The 17,539-nt window shown below is 32.6% G+C and overlaps 1 protein-coding gene across 8 annotated transcripts in view; it reads right to left on the bottom strand.

Moving 5' to 3' along the window:
- The window catches only part of LOC105225089 (death-associated protein kinase related), a 133,970-nt gene that overhangs the window by 104,560 nt on the left and 11,871 nt on the right, over nucleotides 1–17,539 (bottom strand). Inside the window, exon 2 of one of the 8 annotated variants that reach the window (XM_049454055.1) lies at nucleotides 3,281–4,137. The exons of 4 other annotated variants lie outside the window; for them this stretch is intronic. The gene's annotated coding sequence lies outside the window, so the exon portion shown is untranslated. Of the gene's footprint in view, nucleotides 1–3,280; nucleotides 4,183–17,539 lie in introns of those variants that run through there. 3 more of the 8 variants (XM_049454054.1, XM_049454052.1, XM_049454053.1) reach the window with 3 other exon arrangements.

The following is a 17,539-nucleotide window of genomic DNA, read 5'->3' as shown; positions in this document are numbered from 1 at the left end:
TAACATTTATTTAATTTAAATTGCTTTGCCATTTTTGCTTTTCAAAAGTTAATTTCAAATCTTTTAATTTCGGTTTTTCATTTTTTATTTTAAATTCACTCGATTTTTTTAATAGAAAAATTATTATTTTAATTAAAAAAATTTGAACTTAGTTTTTAAAAATTTATATGTTTTTTTATTCTTTAGAACTCATTTAGAGTTTTCATTTTTAATAAAAAAAATACTCTTTTGACATTTTTTTTTAAATTTCTGATTTTTTAAATTCACTGATTTTTTCAAATTTTTCGGGTTTACTTTTTTGTTATTTTTAAATTTTTTGTGTTACTTCAAATTTTTATAATTTTTTTGGTTTTTATTAGTTCGAAAATTTTTATTTCAGTTTTTGATTTTCTATTTTAAGTTTTCATTTAATTTCGTATTTTTAATTTCTTTTTTTGTTTTTAATTTGATTTAAAACTTTTGTATAAAAAATATTTTTTTGTTGTTTTTAACTTTTAGTTTCGGTTTTTATTTCTTGTATTTTTTATAGTAAATCGAAAATATTTTAAATGTCTTAATTAATATTTTTTCACATTTTATTAAATTTTCCACTTAGGCATCATTTGCAGGAATTTATTTTTTTAAACATTTATGTATTTTATTTCATTTGATTTTAGTTTAATTTAATTTAATTTAAGCTAAATTAATTTTATTTTATTTGAAATTTTTTTATTTTATTTAGTTTAATTTAAGGAGTGAGTGGGGTAATATTTTTTCAATTTTTTATTTTTTTTGCATATACTGTTCCCCTATACCCTTAGAATTAATGTAGAGACCCACTTCACCATTGGAAGGTTTCGAAAAAGCCCCAAAAATAATAACACCGCTCGACGTTCTAAGCGATCGGAGTGCACACCTCAAACTTTAAACGCATTTCCTTCAATATATACTTTTTTATACTGGCGAACATGATTCAGGCCGAACTACTCAACCGATTTGCTTAAATTTCATCTAGCACAGATTCATAATTTTTTATAATTTATTGACAAAGTTATGACAAAATTTACATTAAAAAACATTAAAAAAAAAAGTTAATTACTTTTTCATTTATCAACATTTTTTCATGATTCTAGCAGGGACGATAACCATTCACGTAAAAACGCATCCCAGCTATTTCTTCGACAGATGTCATCAAATTTGTTTTTTTTACACTCCACGATATATCTCATGATATGTGAAAAATATTCTATTATAAATTTTTTTTTATGAAATTTCTATGAAAAAATTTCAAAGAAAACAGGCCAAATTACTCTACTGACCCCTTAACCCGCCGTCATTGTGGCTACTAAATAGAACTTGTCTGTTGTGGCCGGGTGTATTTTACCCGTGGACATTGCTGAACACTGAATCAATGTTACGTCAATACTAGTATGCTACATTAAATAATTGGCTAATAATACACATTACTTATAATAATTAACATTTATTTATTAAAAATTCAACAATACAATCAAACAAACAAAAAAAAAACAAAACTATTTATTCTGAGATCAATCAATTTTAAAATCGCTCGGGTATCAGATACCCGGCAACAATGACGCCGGGTTAATCTAATTTCATTTCTGAAGTAATCTGATTTATAAAATCGATTCTAAAGTCATTTAGTTTAATTTAATTTCATTTCCTTTAATTTATTTTAATTGTATGTAGTTTATTTAATTTAATTTTATTTTAAATCGGCCTTTTGAGTTACTCTAAAAAAAAAAATGATTTTAAGACTGAAGGGCTTGATTTAATTTAATTGTTTTTTTAAGTAATTTATTTTAGTAATAATTTAATTTGGTTTAATTTTTATTAATTTAATTTGATTTAGTATCAATTTTATTTAAATTTTCTTGATATAATTTTTTAAATTGAAGAAATGAACAGCATAAGGTTAAGGTTGCTGAACACAAGGCTGCCTATATTGCCAAGCTGAAGTCCGAGTCTGAAGCTTAAATAAGTTTTAGCGGATTTGTGGGAAAAATTATTCTAACTAAAACTTTTTTTTTTTAACTAAAAGGCTTGACTTAGTTTAAATTAATTTAATTTAGTTGTATTAAGTTTGTCTTTTGTTATTATTTTTATAAATTATTTAACTTCAAAATTTTTCTAAAAAAAATCTAATTTTACATCCTTTATTCATAATTTGATTTGCTATACTTTAATTAACATTACTTTAATTTATATTTATTTAACAAAATTTTATTTTTAGTTTTATCGTTTTATTGCACTTTATTGTATTTGATTAAAATAAATCTCTGTCCCTTAGTCTTCTGTTTATCAATTTTATTTAAAGATTATAAGTTCATTTTCACTAGAACTAATTTTTTTTGCTTTATTATTAATTCGTTTTTAATCATTTTATTTTCAGATATTTTTGTATTAGATAATTGCCTTTTATAAATGTAATTTAAAATAATTGTAGGACACTTTTTATGCGCGAATCGTTCCAATAAGGATTGCAATAATTATTAAAATTTGGAAACCAAAAGATTTTCTGTTAGATTGTGCTTTGGTTGGAAATATATTTTCACATCGTTTATAGCTAATCACTTATATTTTTTCGAATTTTTACTATTAGGCGACTTTTTATATTTCTAAAAATTCTTTCAGACTTTTTTTTTTAATATTTTTATAATTTTTATACAATATTTTTTATATATCTTCACATATTTTATAATTTTTTATATATTTCACATATTTGACATATTTTTATATTTTTTTAGATTTTATTTTATATAATCTCATATATATTTTCACGTAGTTCCTAGGTGAAGCATAGGGCTTATATAATCTTAACTTCTATTTTAATTTTTTTTATATATTTATCATTTTTTTATATTTGTTTATATATTATATATTGAAATTTGAAAAATGATTTAATAGTTTAATTTTTTTTACATATTTTTATATATTTTTTAATGTTTTAAGATTTTCTTTTCTATATGTATTTTTAAATTTTTTAATAATTTTTTCTATTTTTAATTTTTTCATATTTTAAATTTTATATATTTTATTTTTTTTTATTTTTAATTTTTCCTAACTATTAAAAATGTATCAACGAACTTTTTTCTTATAATACGCACTCCAGTTTTTCCTTTATTTTTTATAAAATTTTTAAAACATTTATTTCGAAACACAAAATCACTTTGATTTCGAGCTATTTCGACGCTAAATTCGTATCTTTCCATTAATTTTTATGCTCGCTGCATTGTAGCGTATATTTATAGAACACAAAAAACACATTGCATTTTTTCACTTTTCATTTGCACTGCACCAGATTTGTACTAAGAACTCCTTCAAACGCGATATTCTTGCTCCAAACGGCGAAGAAAAAAACGTAATTTTCCAATATATTACTTCATCAGCTGCCACTCCGCCACTCGGTACTAACGCGCGTAGAAAAATTAGCACTTCTTCGCAAAAATTAAACACAAAGAATACGAATTTGATTTTCACCCGTTTATCGCGTGCTTTTCTGCTTTTCTTTGTTTAGTTGCCGCGCCAGTTCGCTGGCTAGCTTCGGCACAAATAGCGTGTTTTGTGTGCTATTTCGGCGCTGGGAGTGAGTGAGCGCGCTTGCTGGCCGCCAACAGCTGAGCGCCGAACACTGAGCACTGCTGAGCGCTTTTCTGACAGGCGAGACAGGCATTTTACACAAATAAAGTCTCCGCAGCGCCGGCACTGACGGCAGCATTACTCCCAAATCGAATCAAACGCGCTCGCGGCCGCAAGCACCCACTCTCCCGACCGCTGACTGGCACTTTCTTTGCTTTTGTTGTTTGTTGCTGGCGCACTCATTTGCCAACACCACCATTGTTATTGTTGTCGTTGTTGTGTGTTTTTCTTAATGCCTTTGCGTTTGTTGGCGAGTTTTCACGGCGCGTCATCGCGTTGGCTGTTCGCTGAGCTGTTGGCTGTTGGTTGTTACATAGCTGTTGGCTGTCGCTTTTGGTACTTGCTTGCTGTGCCTTGCTGTGCGCCTGTTCGTCTTAGCCACGGCCAACGACACATGCTTGCGCTAGCTTGTTGTCTCACATGTTTGTTGTTGCTTGTCGGTCTGCCAATTGCCGCCTGGGCGGTGGTGGTGGCGGCGGCGAGCAGCTAGCGTTAGCGCTAAAAATATACAAAAAACGGTTAGACAAAGCGTCAGCACATGTGAGCAGGCATCACAATTTGTTTGATTTTATGCGAGTAATGTGGCTGGTGTGTCGGACACACACACACGCACATGAGTGCGCTTCAAAAATATATCAAAATATGGTCTTTGGGCGTATTTTGGCGTGTGTTTTTTATTATTGTTGTGCGGGGAAATGAGCGATTGCAGTGCGAAGCATGCTGATTTGCGTGGTGAACCAATAAGTTTGTATATAATACATTTCATTATTAGAATTTAGTATACAAAACATCGAATGTGTTGAAATTGGTTGAAATTGGAAACAAGACTATCATAAAGTTTTTAAGACAACAACATAGAGTATTGTGCAATTTTTCGGATGTTTTTAAATTTATATAGTAAGCTTGTTGGTCAGAATCATGCCTTGTTTTATTATACACGAAACTTTATTACGAAAATTCTATAAAGAGTGTATTTCACGCGCTTCGCTCAAATTATGGCCAATATAATCGGCCCACTGAACGCACTATTCGCAACACCATCACCCATCTTGAGACCCAGTATTCATTGTTGTATGATATTCGATGGAATAGATCACGTCCAACACGCAGTGAAGACGATATAGCACCTGTAGCTGAGAGTATACCTGAAGACCGTGGAGAGTCGATTCGATTTTACTTTGAGCTATAAATTTGAAAGCGTGCCAAATACATTTTGTGTGAGAACTGAAGCCGCTCGACCTTCCCAAATGACATCGGTTTTCTCCATCGACTCTTGAAAAGTTCCAAGAAGATTCGATGTTTTCGAACCAAATTTTGTTCAGTGATTAATCTTGTTTCTGACTAAATAGGTATATAAACAAGCAAAATTGCCGTATTTGGAACGAAGAACAACCTGACAACGTTCAAGACCTGCCACTTTATCCAGAAAAACAAAGGGCTGAGATGATTCTATCTCTTCTTTTTATATAAAACAGTAAGATTCCCAACATGACAGCATAGACGCCGATAGGGTCATGGCATGTTATAACCCCCACAACTAAGGAGAAGCTAGCCTTATTAATGTTGGCAAGGAGCTTATTGGGCTGCTTAAGATCAATCTTGAGCCAAAAGCATCTTGCGGCAGTCCATGAACCGATAGTAGTCCAGCCATGTGTGTCCTGTAGTAGAACACACGTGGAAAGGGGAACAGCGACTTCTTTCCATTCTACTGATAGCGGGGCTAGGGATTCTTCTTTCTTCAGCTCACTAGCTTAACAGTTGGCTGCAATTCCACTACCTGACCATTATGATACTGACCTGTAAGCACTTCTACTAGAATTCTTATGTCATTCGTTTTAAATTTTAATAATCGGTGTGGTCCATATTCCACGTTAGCCTGCTTGTCCACTATGTCCTGGATCTTAATAGGATAGAAATAGGATGTTAGATCCGCTCGAGGCATTAACTAACTATCTTTGCTACGCTTAAGAGACTTTAGTAATTTCAGAGCTGTTTGGCCATCTGTAGTTGTAAGTATATATACATATATGTATATAAATAATATATATTTCTAGTTCTGAGCATACTATTTGTCAGAAGAAGAAGGCTTTCTATTTGTCTCATAGATGGAAGGCGAATTTGGCTTATAGTTTTGCTGAAAAGACACTCTACTCGATGTATAGTTCGAACTCATCTGTATAGCTGCCTATCCTAGGTACAGAGATGCACATCTTGCTCCTTTCCCATTATTCTGTGGAAGGGAAGGCAATATTGGAGACCGAACGTAAATTAAATTCCATAGCATTTTTGGGTATTGGTATTGGGTATAAATGGGATGTTACTAAGTATCATAGAATGCCCCTTATTGAAGGCGACTAAAAGGGAGTATTCTACCAGCTACCAATCTGTGTCTTCTTTTAATAAACAAACTTCCTGCTATTAAGCAGCCTCTAGCTGGTCCTGTATTGGATACGCGTCACATACGCTAACTCATCGGAAGTGATATATGTTTTTTTTTGCTGTTAAATCTGTCATTTAATTAAAATTTAAGTCTTGGATAGTAAAGTATCTCAAAGCAGAAAATTTATGTCTGCTTATTTCAAGTAATCCGAGATCAGTTGCGGATATTGCTCTGATTAGCACTTATGTAACGTTCTTATCTTAAGAATATTTGGTTTTATGTATTGTAATCAGTGAGAGCCATTGATCACAGGATAGAGTTTACATTTAGATCCAGCTTTTAGCTCACTTATGGTGCGTTCAAAGTTAGTTAGGGAATATCTGTCAAAATATTTTTCTATCGGACTCATCTGCAAAGCCAATGAACTAGTAAGAGAGGGCGCCCTTGTCGCGCTCATATCGTAGTGAGAAACGAGTTGGGTTTCCGTTGTTTTGAATTATGTTGCTGGACCTATGAACCTGGTCAACAACAAGCCTTTGTGCGACTTCTAGATATTTATTTATGGCTTAAACTCTGGAGATCTAAAGAGCTACTTGCTTTAGTAAAATTCATCCTGCCACAATCGTAGGAGTTCTTCCTATTGGTCATTGTCCAAAAGGCCTGTATGCGGTAAGGCTGAAAATTTTAACGGAGACTAACTGTCAAATTGTATAGAGGAAAATGAGGTGGAAGCATTCGCCATTTTCTGCAACATTGCCCAGCTTTTCCAAACCTAGTTTGAAATATATCGGCAGTTATTTCCAGTGAACTTAACAAAATAGGGATATCAAACAGTTGTCACGAAATTTTTTTGTGCAGGGCTTATAGAGCTTTGTCGATTTGTGTTCAGCTGTTTAAGTGGGACTCGTTTTGGAGCTACTTTTTACCCTTACTTAAGCAAAGCTAGATGAAGTCTCGTAGTCTTATTAACACAAAGGTTGCTAGCCATCTGCCAGGTTATTTGTGGTTAAAAAAAGGTTCATTACCGAAAGCAGGAGACTTGGTTCAGTTAACCAGAACTTAACGGAAATATGCCTGCTAACCAGACATTGAGAAAACTGTCCTAAGAGCATTAGAGAACCCTCTTAAGCAATTGATTCATTGATTTCGTATTCTGAAATATTTTAAGTGAATTTTTAAAAGTAAGTTTAAAAAAAATATCGGAAGCAACTTATAACTTGTTTTCTTTCATTATATTGTATTTGATATATAGACCGAAGCTTGATTGAGGTTAGCAGCGATAAAATATGGTTTGTAGTATTTTCACAAAACCCAAGTTTTAACTAAAGTTTTCCACGATTTTTTGAAGGCAATCAGGGTCTCATAATTACAGGTAACAAATGAATTTGCAAAATTGCAGCAATAACAATAACTTACAAATGTGTGAAGACAAGTAATGATAAGAAAATGATAATGAAGAAGAAGCACTGGCAGTAATAGCAAAAATACTGATAAACGAATCAAATAATGCTATAAAAATAATGAAATGACTTTTTGCAAAGAATTTCGAAATTAGCGGCAAAAAGCAATTTACAACAGTACATATGTGTGTTTATATCATACATATCGGCAAGATAAATTCTGACAAGAAAAGATAAGGCAAACAAAACACAATCTACGTGTATTCCGATGGCTGACGGCGTGGGCATGGAGCAAAGGAGAGAAGGCAGGTGAATACACATACCGAAGCGATGATTGGCAATTACTCACTCATTATAAACCGTTACATGTGCGTAAATGCAATATATATGGTAAACAGCGATCTCCCACTCAATTAAAATATTTTCACCTGCTGCCTACGTATTAACGTACGTTCATCGCTTGCCAACGCACAGGTAATGACGTTTCACTTAACTACGCTTATCGCACTAATTACTCACAATTATATATAGATTTGTTGTTTATATATATGTATGTATGTTTATGTGTTTATATAAAGTGGATATTGAGCGCATTTACTTGAGCTATATTTAACTGACTTATCAGCAGTACTCATAAATCGTTTAAATATGTATGTGTATATGTATATGGCTTTTTATAGATACATATTTATACTCGTATGTGTAACATATCTATTTGTCCATAACTTTATATATAATTATTATATATCTACGTGCATTTTAGTTAAGGTGGGCGGCAAGTTTGAGGGTCGTTTTATTACCTTCAATTTGCTGATAAGCAACAAATTTGATTAAAAACATATTTATAATTAATCATTAGTTGAAGTTTGGTTTCAGATAACGGGCGTATATACACCAATATATGGACATACATATGTACATATGATCACACTACTAATATTATATTATATACATACATATTGTATACTATAATATAAAATATTACTGCCAGTTTTGATATTGTGGGGTAATGACATAATCTGCTTCAACGATTTGTTTCGTAAAGTAGGCAATACACTTAGAGAAATCACAATTTTTCCACAAATATAAGGACATTTTTTTCAAAAAATTTATTTTGCATTTAGCATTCGAGTTAAGTCAATATTTAACGCGTAAACTAAATTTGGAGTTACTCCGAAAATCTAAAATATTCTAAATTATTTTACCAATGTAATATTATACATATATAGTGAATATTTAGCGAAAAAATAAAATTCGGAGTTACTCCGAATCACACCCAAAATTTAGCAATACTACCAAAATCGGTTTGTTATAACGACATAACCCTTTACAACTATATTTTAGCAGTAAAACTGAATACGTAGCTACTCCGAAAAACTCCGAAAATGTAATAAATCTTAAATTAAGTTTTTATAACCATATAATGAATAATTATCGTTATTATGAGTTTTGAGTTACTCCGAATAACTCCGAAAACGTTGAAATAATAGCAAAGCCGATTTGTTAATATAACTGTATAATTTTTCGCAACTATATGTTTTATAAAAATGTTTGGTAATCTAATCTGGTATTTTTTTTTAAATAATTGTGAATAATGCAGTACAGAAATGCTAGAAACCACTTTGCTAAAGTCAGCAAATTTTACGAATATTAAACAAATTATTTTTAACTCACCTATAAATTATAGTTAATGCCAGAGCAGTTTGCTTAAAAATCTTAAAGTCTGTGAATTTTTTCTGAAAAGTTATGAGCAAACATACATATGTCCATATATCACAACTATCTTTTTCGGAGAGCCATTTTTTTAGGCGATGTCGGTGACGTCTTTAAATTTTAAATATAGAAATTTCAAATATTGAAATTTGAACTTAAGCCCAAAATTATTTTCACCACCACACACAAAATATAAAATCCGCTCCATTAAAAGTCTGAAAGCATTTGCGCTTAAAACTTTCCTAAATTTCCATGCAAGTTTTTAATTAATTTAGCTTTAAGCCAACCCATCAACGAATAATTATTTTATTTAATCCGTCGCAAAAATCACGCCCCTCAACAGTTTAGCGTCATGACCTTTTTCCTTTTCGGCAAATTTTTTCGTTTATTTATTTGCCACTTCATGCGAATGGTGAGTGGAAAAAAGCGAAATGATAAAAAGTAGCAAAATATATATACATACATATATTTACACAACCTTCGTTAGGAAATTTAAAAATCTACATGCCAACAACTACAACAACATACGCCATTAACCTTACATGAAATGTTGCTTTGGGGAGCTGGCGGCATTCATATTTATTAATTCTGAAAAGTACGAAAAATGAAAGTGCGAAAAAGTATGCGCAGAAAAAGTAGCGAACATTTCAATGAGTGAGCGAAGGCGTAAATGCGTGTGAAAAATCAAAATGTGATGCCTATTTTCCCAAATGGGCGAATTGTTGTGGTTCAACGTGGTGCTGCAAAACAACAAAAAATTTATTTTTTTTCCGTCACACTGTGCCCCTTGACACTTGGAGTATGTTTTTCCACTTGAAAGCTTAGAAAACATTAGCAGCGGGTGCATGTGTAAGTGGGATGGATCTGCTCCATAGGTGGTTGAACTTGAATGTCCCTACTTCCGTTTACAAATGGCTTTATGAGATATTGCATTTGAAATCTGCTTATTATGCTGTTACTTTAAAAGTTCTGTATTAAATTTGTGTGTCGTAAGACAGACAGAAGCTTATTTAATAACAAAAAGTAAGCAATTTTATCGTTTGAAAGATTTTGGACAACTCCGAACTTGCGAAGCGACTCCGAAAATTTTCATTTTTTTCAAAAAAGTTAAAAAATTTTAGCAAGACAAGCAGAAACTTATTTACTGTTCAAAGAAATAGTTATATGGCATATTGAAGCATTTTTGAGGACTCCGAATTTTCGGAGTAACTCCGAAATTTAAATCACTACTCAAAAATGTTATAAACTATTAGAAGTATGATATATTAAAGGATTTTTGACAGCTCCGAATTTCCGGAGTAACTCCGAAATTTACCTTATTTACTTAACAAATTTTGTAAACTTTTAGACATGAACGAATTTATATTTGAGGTTATTAAGTAATTATTTTGTGTATATTACATGTTTTTTGAGAATTTTGAATTTTGGGAGTGACTCCGATTTTTTTTTAATTGCTGCCAAATAAACTACAAACCGTTGGTAATGTGAAAAATATCAAAGTGTTACATCCGTTATGTGTTTGTGATACTTTGAATTATGATAGTGCAGAGTTTCGAGAAGAACAACAAATGATTCTTTCCGAAAAGTGGGAAAACCTACTATATTTTTGGTTTAATTAATTAAAATATTTAAGCTACATGTATGTATGTATATATTTAGCACATTTTATCTGTTTTACATGCACTAAAAAAATCGGATATATTCGGAGCAACTCCGAAAACTAAATTTATGCATAAAAATAGCAGAACCTCGTAACTGGCTACGCGCGGTAAAAAATATTTTTTTTTTTGCTATTATACTACTCCGAAAAAAGGAAAGCTACAAAGGTAATACTCCGAAAAAACTAGTAAAGCTTCTAGCACGTAAAAATCATTATCATTTTATTGTGAATAAAGGCTCTTGCAGCGCTTTCATTTATCACTTACAAGGAAACGTGATAGAACGTAAATATCTAGGAAATCGTACAAAAGACTAACTTTTTCCTATTCCCTTAAAAAAACATAAAAAGCAAAGAAGGTGGCATAAAACACCAACTTTTTTCAATATCATAAATAATTCGTTCTGTAAAACCGGTGCTCATTTTTACAACATTTGCATATTTTAAATTCATTGCTCTTGCTTAGTACTTTCCACTATTTACGGCACACTTTTTCGCCTTTTGAATGATTCGTCCTTTTGTCCCTCAGTTTTTAGTCGATCTACTTTATCTCGCTTAATGCTTTTTCGTAAGCTTGACATGTTTGACTGCAATACGACAACTCAATAACGAATTTATTTGCAGCACATTTGCAAAGTTACTCCCTACGTTTTCGCATTGTTTGCTGTTGTTTTTATGGTGCAACCGTTGGAGGAAGCCATTGCCCAGGATAGCTTATTGAAGTATTGGTGCGATTTGAATAGGTGCAAGCTGGAAGAAATGCACCGAAAAACGTGCTTGCAAACAATAAATCGCCGAGTAAGTGCAGTGTTCACAGGCGGACTGCAGACAATGTTGCATTGCAGCAACAATAAAAATGCTATTTGTTTTCGTACATTTTTTGTGAGCTAAAGTAAAGGTGGCAGTAAATGGTGCCAAAGTAAAATGTTTGTAGATATTTGTTAATAATGTTCTTTTTCTGTTTCTACAATTTTTTAGTATGTTAAACAATACCTATGTATGCATATATAATATTTTTTCACAATTTAGAGTTTTCGGAAAACTTCTAAAATCACACTTTCAAACTTTAATCAACTAAATAAACCTTCAATCCATTCCTAAATATTCTTAATGCCTATTTTGTTGGTTATTCGTATTCTATGAAATTTTCGGAATTATTCGGAGTAACTCCGAAAAAACTATTTTAGGCCTAAAAGCTCCGGGGTTGATCATTAAATATTTACTGGCAATTTTAACTTTTTCGGACACAAAACATTTTCGATTTTGGTAGACTAAAATTGAATTTAGTTTTGCAAAAATTCTGGGTACCTATTCTGTTCGTTTTTCGTACATCGAGAAATTTTCGGAGTTATTCGGAGTGACCCCGAAAAAATATTTTACGCTTCCAAGCTAACGGAGTTTCTTGCTGGGAAAGTGGAAGTAATATTAAAACGTTCTAGGAAAATAAGTAACAAAAAATTAAGAATTATAAATTTTGTAATACGAGGTAATTGAACATAAATACATACATATGTACATACATATTTTCATAGATCCCTATGCGTGATTCACACGTTTGTAGTTGCTAGAAATGGCATGTATTTCGAAACCACTAATGCAACAGCTTTCATTTTTATATCATTATATTTTTGAAGGCTTAGAAACCTTTAAATGACTACACATTTGAATTTTTATCGGTTGTAAGTAGTTATCTCAAACTTTTTATTTAACTTTTTTCTCTTTAAAAATTTTCGGAGTAATTCGGAGTAACTCCGAAAATATTAATTTTATTAAAAAATTCAAAAGACAAAACAAATAAGAACTTTTTATGGTGTTAAAATGATTCATGAACCCTAGTATTTATATACATTGTTAGCAGTAATTCGGATTAATTCCGAAAATATTCGACTTATATACTTACATTATTATAAAGCTCAAAAGGAGGAAGTACAAACAAGAATTGTTTATAATTTTACAACGATTTATGAACCTTAGTATCTACATATGTATGTATACATACATATGTATGTAAAGGGTGATTTTTTAAGAGCTTGATAACTTTTTTTAAAAAAAAAACGCATAAAATTTGCAAAATCTCATCGGTTCTTTATTTGAAACGTTAGATTGGTTCATGACATTTACTTTTTGAAGATAATTTCATTTAAATGTTGACCGCGGCTGCGTCTTAGGTGGTCCATTCGGAAAGTCCAATTTTGGGCAACTTTTTCGAGCATTTCGGCCGGAATAGCCCGAATTTCTTCGGAAATGTTGTCTTCCAAAGCTGGAATAGTTGCTGGCTTATTTCTGTAGACTTTAGACTTGACGTAGCCCCACAAAAAATAGTCTAAAGGCGTTAAATCGCATGATCTTGGTGGCCAACTTACGGGTCCATTTCTTGAGATGAATTGTTGTCCGAAGTTTTCCCTCAAAATGGCCATAGAATCGCGAGCTGTGTGGCATGTAGCGCCATCTTGTTGAAACCACATGTCAACCAAGTTCAGTTCTTCCATTTTTGGCAACAAAAAGTTTGTTAGCATCGAACGATAGCGATCGCCATTCACCGTAACGTTGCGTCCAACAGCATCTTTGAAAAAATACGGTCCAATGATTCCACCAGCGTACAAACCACACCAAACAGTGCATTTTTCGGGATGCATGGGCAGTTCTTGAACGGCTTCTGGTTGCTCTTCACCCCAAATGCGGCAATTTTGCTTATTTACGTAGCCATTCAACCAGAAATGAGCCTCATCGCTGAACAAAATTTGTCGGACGTAAAGCGCGAAACACATTTCGAACCGAACACTGATTTTGGTAATAAAATTCAATGATTTGCAAGCGTTGCTCGTTAGTAAGTCTATTCATGATGAAATGTCAAAGCATACTGAGCATCTTTCTCTTTGACACCATGTCTGAAATCCCACGTGATCTGTCAAATACTAATGCATGAAAATCCTAACCTCAAAAAAATCACCCGTTACATATGTTATGAGGATCCAAGTACATAATAAGGAGTTCTTGGATATGACACCTGCTTCAAAAGCCGATACTACAGAAACCGATTTCTTTCACTTTGTAAATTCTGATTTTTATTCAAACCACCTTTAACTAACTTTTTCGCTTTAAACCGCGTGCTGCAAATGAAGCCAGCTAGCTGAATGTACATATATGAGTGAATGCAAAAACACAGCTACAGTATCAAGCATATGTTTGTCGATTTATCTCTGCATGTGTGTGTGTGTTGCACGGTATCTTTGCGCATTTAACGCCACTCAAAGGTGAACAATAACGCAAAGGAATCAATCACCTGGAAAATTCTTTGCAAAGCTCAGCCGAAAAAGTTTTACCGCTACTAACTTGCAACACTAAAACGTTACATTCCCTCTCTCCCCGCATTGCCGTGTTGCAATAAACTGACTTGTTGTTGCTGCTTTATATAACACATTTGTTTACTGGGCGAATTTGTGCATACGGCAATTGCAACTGTGCGACGCTGTGGCTGTGTGTGGCATGTTTTGCATACACACATACATACAAACAGACATATGTATACATATATACATACATATAAAACAGACAAACATGCACCTCGTGGCATCGTTTGCAGTGCAGCGCTCGCAAAATGCACCAACCCAGCGTGTGCATTGATGTGCAAAGTGAAATAGAGAGGCACAGAGAAGCATGTGTGTTGGTGTGAGATATGTATGTATGTGCCTGTAAATGGTTGCTTTTTTATGTTTTTTGTTGTTCTTGTCGGTGCAAGTGCGCGTAAATTGCACTCAATTGCACATTTCCTACTTTTTTGTCTGCGAAAATTTTATTGTGTTTCTAAAATTTTCACACTTCTGACTCGGCTAGTTAATAAACGAGCGTATTTGTGCTTTGTTTTGGCGGCAGAATGGTAATCTTCAAAACTTTTATTTAAGTAAACTGCTCTTTGTTTATTTATTGTATGAGTATTTATTAATAGTGTATAAAAATTAAAGGGCCGCCGTAATTTATTTGCAGTAATTTCGAAAAGCTCCCACTCTCTTCTGTAAAATATTGGATTTTCGCGAAATAAATATTTTTTCTGAACTTCTCTGCCAAATTTTTAATGAAAAATTAAATTTGAATATCAATCACAAGAAGTCCATAAACATAATATTTAAAAAACCTTTCATTATCTCGAGAGATCTACAGTATTTAAAATAAAATTTTGAGTTTTGAGAGAGAGAAATACAATTTTATACATTTTTAAGTTCTTTAAACATTTTCGGAGTAATTCGGAGTAACTCCGAAAATCTCAATTTTATTAAAAATATCAAAAGGAAGAACAAGCAAGAATTGTATTTGGTATGAAAACGATTTATGAACCTTAGTATGTATATTTCATAAGGATCCTAGTACATAATAAGGAGTTGTTGGATAAGGCACACGCGCTGAAACCCAGTACTACGGAGTACTTGTTCAGTTGAGACAACGGTTTGATTACGAGTTCCGCATACTGTACCAGAAAAATCAACCATTAAGAATTGGTATGCTCAGTTCAGATTAAATTTGATATGAGCACCGAAGACGGTGGACCCAGTGAATGCTAAAAAGCGGCTGTTACCGACAAAAACATCAAAACGGTCGATACAAAAATTTTGATGACCATAAAGTGAAATTTTTCGAGGTAGCCGACAGTCTAATGATATCAACAGAACGTGTACATCACATAATTCATAAATATTTGGATATGAGAAGGCTCTGTGCAAAGAGGGCACCGGGCGAGCTCACTTTTGACCAAAAAAACGACGAGTTAATGATTCGGATCAGTGAAATAACCTCTAAACTCGTAATAAACTCTAGTATTTGCGCCTATATGTGAGATTGGCTGAAACATGGCTCCATCATTTCACTCCGAAAATCAATTGACAGACAGTCGAGTGGACAGCACATGTTGGATGCTGGAAATTACTTAATTTTCTCTAGCCCATTCACTTCCTTCAAGAATTTCTAAAGGAGCACCTCAGGTCTGGGAGCATTAGCAAAACTTTGGGGTAGTGCTATTGGCGGACAGGCTAAGCTGCATTGCAGGGATAAACACATAGCATTTAACTCCAAGATTCTCTCTTCAGAAACTTAGTCACATTGTTCAGGTTGACTCGGTAGAATGTAGATTATGCAATCGCCCAGAATCTGCTAATTTGGTCACTAGGAAAGGAATTATTTTCCATTGAGACAATGAAAGTTCACACAAATCGTTAGTGATCCACCACAAGTTGATAGTGATTCAAGAGAAACGTCGGGAATTTGAATGGGAGGTTCTTATACATCCATCTTATAGGTATAGTAAGCACTTGGCACCACGTAATCATTATAGAAGTCTATGGTCAATAATATTGCTGGTAAAAAAAAACATTCCACAAAAAAAGTTTGTGAAACCGGACTGCTCCACTTTTTTTTCAATAAGCACTAAAGCTCCTAGTGGCATTATGAAATTACCTTCTGAATGCCAACAATATTACAAAAAACGGTATTTTATGACCAGATGGAGAAAAAATGATTTTTATTTAGAAATTTTATGCCTTTGATGCCGCGGCTTTCAGTTTTTTATACTATCATACCTTTGGGAGCTTAAGAAATCTTAGATAATTAATTATTTGATTCTATAATGATTATAAATGCTTGTTGTGCACTTTATACTCATCTCTTTGCACTTAACAAATTTTCGGAGTAATTCGGAGTCACTCCGAAAATCTTATTTTTGTTAAAAGGTTCTGCATATTATAACAACATTTTATGTATGCTAGTATATAATAAGTAGCCGTTGGAATTGGCTTAAATATTGAAATCCAAAACTTCGAAGGCCCTTTCTTCAGCTTTGAAAGTACGTACTGTCATTTAACCTCACCCTTCATCACCTTTTATTCATCCTTTTGCATTAAAAAATGTTCGAAATAACGCGGAGTGACTCCGAAAATCTTATTTTTATAAAAAAAAAGTTCTGTCTATATTATTCGATTCATGTACCCTAGTATATAAAAAGTAATTGTTGGAATTGGCACACACTTCGAAATACAAAATTTCGGAAACCCATTCCTTAGCTTTGAAAGTACTGGCTGCTATTAAAACCAGCTTTAATTATTTACTGTGCCTGCTTTTAGCAATATTTTTACTGTTTACAGTTTTTTGGAGTAATTCGGAGTGACTCCGAAAATATTATTTTTATAAAAAAAAGTTCTGTCTTTATTATTAAAATGATTCCTGTACGCTAGTTTATAAAAAGTAGTTGTTGGAATAGGCACACGCTTCGAAATTCGAAACTTCGGAAATCTATTTTACTTGTACAATCTAAAATAAACATCCTTCACAAATATAATAACCAAAATGACTTATACTTTTTATTTTTATAATATCGACGCAACGCGAAAAATCGTTTAAATTTTTCTAAATCACATTAATATTTAATTTCGCACAAAACCATTTCAAAAGTGATTCACCACAAAAACAACACTAAATTATATTACAACGCATAGCTAAAAGCTCACCTGCCAGAACGAAGCACGAGCAAAATGAAAAAAGTATACATACATGAAATCACCTGCAAATCGTCAAAATAATTACACAAAAAGTGCTTTGTATGGACAGCAAAATGGCGCAGCGCATAGCCAAGCGGAAATACAAATTTCGCATTTGTGTTGAACAATTTTCAATTATGTATGAATTTTTTTCGAATTTTTTTTGAATATTTTTCGATTTATGTAGAAGTGCCACGTAACGACGTCATCGGTGAATAGCGCAGAAAAA

The sequence above is a fragment of the Bactrocera dorsalis genome, chromosome 3, assembly GCF_023373825.1.
Source record: "Bactrocera dorsalis isolate Fly_Bdor chromosome 3, ASM2337382v1, whole genome shotgun sequence".
In the NCBI taxonomy this organism is placed as follows: domain Eukaryota; kingdom Metazoa; phylum Arthropoda; class Insecta; order Diptera; family Tephritidae; genus Bactrocera; species Bactrocera dorsalis.
Note: the sequence above shows the minus strand (reverse complement) of the source record. Positions and strands in the feature narration are given on the sequence as shown.